Raw genomic sequence first — 7,263 nt, forward strand, 5'->3', positions numbered from 1 at the left:
CCCGTTCTCAATCCGAGTCTGATCCGATTTGTATCTTCCGCATGGTAAAAAACGACCGAATCTGTCGTGACAGCGTCCCGATTCTCCAGATTCCAACAGAGATCAGACAGTGATCGGACAGTGAACCGACAAAGACGGTTCGCATTCGGCAAGATCTGGACGCAATCTGGACTCAGTCGACAAGAAATGGCAATGAACAAGTCATGCCCGTTCATCAGGACACCTTCTAGACAACACAGGACATTGTTACGATGTTGATCCGATACAGCAGAATCTGTCACCGCATAGTCACGATTGTAATCCGACTAGACAAAATAGAGTTTCCCGAATGTTACGGGACGCACGATACTGTCGGGAGTGCTTGGCCGACCTCTCTGGTCCTTTCCCGATCCGTAGGACTCTGTTACGAACGTATACGACAGCGTTCAGACAATGATAGGACATTCCAGATCATTGAGGATAGTAATCCGACTTTTTCACTTTTCGTGTCCTAGCGCTGTCTGATCTTAAACGGGAGCCATAAATGGCACTATGTGAACCTGGCCTTACGCCGCACTCAGCAATATTCCAACTGTATGACGGCGATCTGTAAATAGTCGAGTCCGGAGCAGACAATCCACTGACTGATGAAACAAGCCACTGAGTCTGATCACCTGATCCATTTGGTCGCCTCTTCCAAACAGCATCGGTTGCTGGGGACGCATTCTAACCCGGAATCCCCGGGTAAGCGTAGTAAGTTTGTGTATTTGTTTTTGTGTTTGTTGTTTAGCGCCGTACTCAGCATTATCCCAGCCATATGACGGCTGTCTGTAAATAATCGAGTCTAGGCCTGACAATCCAGTGATTGACATCATGAACATCGACCCACGATACGATGACATGCATCAACCAAGTAAGCGAGCCTGATCATCCGATCCCGTCAGTCGTCTCTTACGACAAGCATGGGTTGCTGAAGACCCATTCTAACCCGGACACCCCAGTGCCCGTAGTCAGTAGTGTCTGGCATTACATAACTAAATAATGTTCCCTGTTTTTCTACATTAGGAATTTTGACACTAATTCTACCTTAAAACAGGTACGCCCTTTAATTCTCCAAAAATGCAATCTTGGCTCTGTAAACATTTCTGTGCAACGGCTGTACCGATGAAGCCAGCATTTGGCATGCTTGTTCCCTCGAATGATGACATCGTATTTTTGTTGGTTGGTTGGTTGGTTGGTTGGTTTGTCGTTTAACGCAGCACTCAGCAGTATTCCAGCTATATGACGGCAGTCTGTAAATAATCGAGTCTGGACCAGACAATCCAGTGATTAATATCATGAACATCGATCCACGCAGTTGGGATCGATAACATGCATCAACCAAGTCAGCGAGCCTAACCACCCGATCCCGTTAGTCGCCTTTTACGACAAGCATAGTCGCCTTTTACGGCAAGCATAGGTTGCTGAAGACCTATTCTAGCCCGGGATCTTTACGGGTCTCGTATTTTTGTGATCATTGATGTTTTGTTGCAAGTATTTTTAAAATACGCCCTAGAATAATAACGGTAGAAGGCTGAAACTGTAAGAGATAAGAGTGAGTGAGTGAGTTGGGTGTAACGCTGATTTTAACAGTGTTCCACTTATATGATGGCGTGTCAGCTTAATATGGGAGGAAAGACCGAAGTGATGCAGGTCACAGACGTTTACCACTTCGGTGAAACGCACGAGCACGGATATGGTGCTGACAAACCTAGAAACATAATCGGGGCCACCAGGGATTCGAACCCACAATCATAGGTTTCTGGCGTGCCCAAGGGACACAACTCTGTAGAGCGAATCGTGGCGCCTAAGACAACTGGGCCACCCGTGCGTGTGAGAGATAAGAAGACCCAAGTTTGTTCAAGGCATGATTATCAGCTTTCGTCTTTAATGCCTTGTCAGTTTCAGTGTGAATATGTCCTGGAATATCTTGCACCAGTGTTTACTAAACACACGTTTGTTACCCTGATAAAATGTGAAGTGTCATAAAATCACTGCGCTCAATAACACGGTTTTACCTTAGTGTAAAGCATTGCATGAATGACAAGGACAATAATCATTTCATGGGGTAAAAGGTGATCACAAAATATAAGCAGCATATAAGCAGCTCACGAAATGCAAGGTTATAGTTTCTGGTGAAATATGATTTATTTATCACATGTATATTATAGGAATAGTTTTTCCTATAAGTGAAAATGTTTTTGTCAAGATTAGTGAAAAAACAGTGATGGGGATGAGATGTTGTAATCTAAAACTCTGCTTGACCAATCAGAATGTTTGTTAGTTTGTTTATTGTTTAACGCCACACAAGCAAAAGTTTTATGATGGCAGTCTGTGAAAAATCTAATTTTGGCCCGACAATCCAGTGATTGATATCATGAGCATTGATTTATGCAACTGGGATACAATGACAGGCACTAACCAAGTCAGCGAACCTGCCCACCCAATCCAGCTTGTCGCCTCTTTTATGACAATCATGGGTTGCTGAAGACCAAATATAACACGGATCTTCATGGGACCCTATCAGAATGAAGTATTTTCCAAAGTCAATGTAGAATATGGGACAAAAGACACAACTGTTGCAGTAAGGGAAGTCAATGTAGAATATGGGACAAAAGACACAACTGTTGCAGTAAGGGAAGTCAAAGTACAATATGGGACAAAAGACACAACTGTTGCAGTAAGGAAAGTCAATGTAGAATATGGGACAAAAGACACAACTGTTGCAGTAAGGGAAGTCAATGTAGAATATGGGACAAAAGACACAACTGTTGCAGTAAGGGAAGTCAATGTAGAATATGGGACAAAAGACACAACTGTTGCAGTAAGGGAAGTCAATGTAGAATATGGGACAAAAGACACAACTGTTGCAGTAAGGAAAGTCAATGTAGAATATGGGACAAAAGACACAATTGTTGCAGTAAGGGAAGTCAATGTAGAATATGGGACAAAAGACACAACTGTTGCAGGAAGGGAAGTCAATGTAGAATATGGGACAAAAGACACAACTGTTGCAGTAAGGGAAGTCAATGTAGAATATGGGACAAAAGACACAACTGTTGCAGTAAGGGAAGTCAATGTAGAATATGGGACAAAAGACACAACTGATGCAGTAAGGAAAGTCAATGTAGAATATGGGACAAAAGACACAACTGTTGCAGTAAGGGAAGTCAATGTAGAATATGGGACAAAAGACACAACTGTTGCAGTAAGGGAAGTCAATGTAGAATATGGGACAAAAGACACAACTGTTGCAGTAAGGGAAGTCAATGTAGAATATGGGACAAAAGACACAACTGTTGCAGTAAGGGAAGTCAATGTAGAATATGGGACAAAAGACACAACTGTTGGAATAAGGGAAGTCAATGTAGAATATCGGACAAAAGACACAACTGTAGCAGTAAGGGAAGTCAATGTAGAATATGGGACAACAGACACAACTGTTGCAGTAAGGGAAGTCAAAGTACAATATGGGACAAAAGACACAACTGTTGCACTAAGGGAAGTCAAAGTACAATATGGGACAAAAGACACAACTGTTGCAGTAAGGAAAGTCAATGTAGAATATGGGACAACAGACACAACTGTTGCAGTAAGGGAAGTCAAAGTACAATATGGGACAAAAGACACAACTGTTGCAGTAAGGGAAGTCAATGTAGAATATGGGACAAAAGACACAACTGTTGCAGTAAGGGAAGTCAATGTAGAATATGGGACAAAATACAACTGTTGCAGTCAGGGAAGTCAATGTAGAATATGGGACAAAAGACACAACTGTAGCAGTAAGGGTAGTGAATGTGTCGTAAATGTCAATCACTATATCGCCAAACACAAGCGTGTTAAATCAGAGCAAAAATATGTGATCTGAACCCACAATCAGCAGATCCTGTCACAACTAAGGGATGCAACACTGCACCAGATCGTGCACCACAGATCACAAGGCCACCATTTTCCATCCCAATAACATACAACAAAGTCAAAATGATTTTGAACATTTTAATAATCCTCATTTTCAAAATATACAAAAATACAACTAGTTTCAGTCATAATTGCTAAGTGACGAGATATGTAAACGAGACATCACTCATTACCTTACAATGACCACAATAACACAAAATTCGTTGATGTGTACCTATGTGAAAAATTGGATCTAAACTTCCTTAACCTTGTCATTGCATATTCATATTCATATTAGCTCCTCTTAACACCTCATTCTGGAAGTGCGTTCAACAAATGTATTTTCACACCAAATGGTAAGTAAAAAATTAATGTTCATCCCCAATTATGCCAAGCATTTCAGAAACTACCCAAAACAAGTTATTGACCATTTGATCCTTTCATACTTACATCATATTTTCATGGCATGCCAGATTCACTATGGTATAGAATTGTGTGATCCTTACCTTTCTTTGAGTAGTATATATCAGATTATCATGACACTGTGACGCCATCTTAGCATACAGCATGACAACCTGATAGTATGCACCATGGCAATATTGGCATGTCAAATAAGTTAGTAAATCCACATTTTGATATTTCAATCCTGCGATTGTTGCATAAATTTATATTTTTCCCACTGCACCATTATCAAACTCCAGTAGCAGCCATGTAGATGAGGAAACACATTTTGATGATCTCTGTAGATTTGCATATTTGTATCATTGACCTCCAGGTATTTTTGCACACCCACTGAACAAACAAAAAAAGAAATATTAAATATTAAATATTATGATAATTAAATAATAAATATTAAATATTTTGATCATTCACATTTTGCAGTATTTACAAAATTTTATTTTGGTATCAATTATCAGTCTTATTCAATACAGAAATTATTGTTCACCATTTGGGAAATCGCATCACTATAAGACAAAATCTGTAACTCCCTTGATAACAGAACATGATTAGTTATAACACTGCACACAAATTATAGGTCATTTCACAATCAACACTTGTTCTTAAATGGAGATAATATCAAAACTGACAAAAGACTTGAGGTATTGTTTTCCTGTTATAAAAGGATTAATACCAATATTTGGGGAAAGGAATCTGAAATCTTGTCCCTTTTCAAATGATTAAAAATTATACCTGACAAGGGTCGAAAATGTGTTTGACTATTTGAAGGATTAATATAAAACTAGATTATACAGTTAACTCTCAGGTTGCCAGGGTTTATAATCATTGCTGATTCCACAGTAATGATTTTAATTACAAATTTGCAGGTCTCATAAACTCTTGTGTTGTTTGTGTCGAGCAGGATCAAGTCAACAAGAGGCCGGATCTCTTCTGAATAGAATCTGAATCATCTAATACACTTTCTTAATGCAAGTGTATTATCATTATCATATATTTTTTTGTTAAAAAGGATAATCACTGCTCAAATATCAAAACCTAATGTCCTATTTGTTTTTTTTACGATATAAACTTAACCTGAACAAGAACCAGGAAAAAGTTTGGTACACGAGGCCTACCAGTTTTCTTATAATCATTTTTCAGCGCAATGATTATTATTATTATCATTCTTATTTGCTGAATAATATTCATAGTTTTAGTGATATAATAATTCATGATAAAAAGGGCTTAATTACAAAGCTGCTATTGCCATACACCCTCGTCCTTCTGTAAAGTGACATTGAGTCATTGAGTTTTCAGTGAACTGCGTCCTGACAACTCAACATGTCAGACCTCCTTCCCATTCCTTAAATAGAGTTATCTCCCTTGCACCAAGCACTCACCAAGCTCCTCACAGCGATATCCCTTTCGCGGAGCTCTCGATACTATTGCTGCCACCAGTCAAAGCTCCCCACTGTGATATAGGTGGCTACGACCATGCTTGGAGTTGAACTCGCAGTCGTCTGTCCTTCATGTTTACAAACAAGTGATGACTGCCATGACGCCAAATACTCTTACCCCTGCTAAATTATTTTCTTTGTTTGTCAATTTGAATTTCTATTTCATTTCAACTATCATGTAATTTATACAGTAAGAATGTAAGAGGGAGCTTGGTTGATCTTCCCTTCATCTGCAATCTCAAACCAATCAGATCAAACAAACAAAAAGGTAAATTCATCTGGAAAATCTGGTCAGTCATAAATCTTTTTAAAATTCACAATGATTGCATTCCCAAAGACAAAACAAAAGTATAAACGTTACTACATTTGGGGTTAAGAAGGCAAATTTCAAGACTCTTGCAATGGCCGCGCCCACACTGGTGGCAGCGATGTTACCGAGAGTGTAACGAAGGTGTCCTGGGAAGGAGCTTGATGCACTCACTCAGCATTCACAAACATAAGTTACATAAGTTCTTCTACTTATCATTATCACATTTAACACCAAATTTAAATCATAAATAATCTAACAATAAATAATTCATACTAAAAGTAGATGAAATTCAAAATATGTAAACTGCATATCGACATGGAATTCTTTGAGTGTGTTGACATATTGCAGATAAAACATTCACTAACTCCCCAACTGTTTTAAGTTGACATGGCAATATTCTCTAAAAGACACTATCAGCAATCCATTGATGAGGGTAAATATTCCATAGTATATCTATATAGCTGCAGCTGAAACGCACTGTGCATATCTCACATTGTTTAATATCAAATGGTAGGTTTTTCTACATATTTACAACATAAATATACTGAAGAATAAAAGTTAAGAGACCATGAATATTTTGTGGGATATTTTTATAAAATTGTGTTTTCAGTCTTCACTACCAAAAAAGATATCCCAAAAAACATTTGTCCCTAATTTGTTTTGTTCAGTATATATTGAATCATCATTCAAAACATGTTGATCTAGAATTCAATATCTCAGAAAATCTTTTCCTGACTGTTTATACACAAGTTATAAACACTGCTAAGATATTGCCTTTGTCTCAAAGTTTTCTTTTATCGACGCAATGAATATATAATACAAATAAATGCATATCAATATCAAGATGGATTTAAAATGCTCTCTTCTGAACAGCATCTTGAATCATTTATTGAACAGGGTATCATTATTATTCTTATTTGCAAATTTATATTCATTGCTAGAATATCAAAACATTTTCGTTCTTAAAATAGGAATGTATGTTTCAAGTACTTAAGGCAACAATTTGTTTTTGTACATACCTGTAACAAATTATTATCCTCTTTTTCAAATTCAAGGAGTAAGAATGTAAGAGGGAGGTTCTTATTTGCTGAAGAAGTTTCATTGCACAAATAAAATATGAAAACCTCATTTTTTTCTAAATTC

This window comes from Haliotis cracherodii, unplaced genomic scaffold (assembly GCF_022045235.1).
Source record: "Haliotis cracherodii isolate W230 unplaced genomic scaffold, xgHalCrac1.p SCAF_13, whole genome shotgun sequence".
NCBI lineage: Eukaryota > Metazoa > Mollusca > Gastropoda > Lepetellida > Haliotidae > Haliotis > Haliotis cracherodii.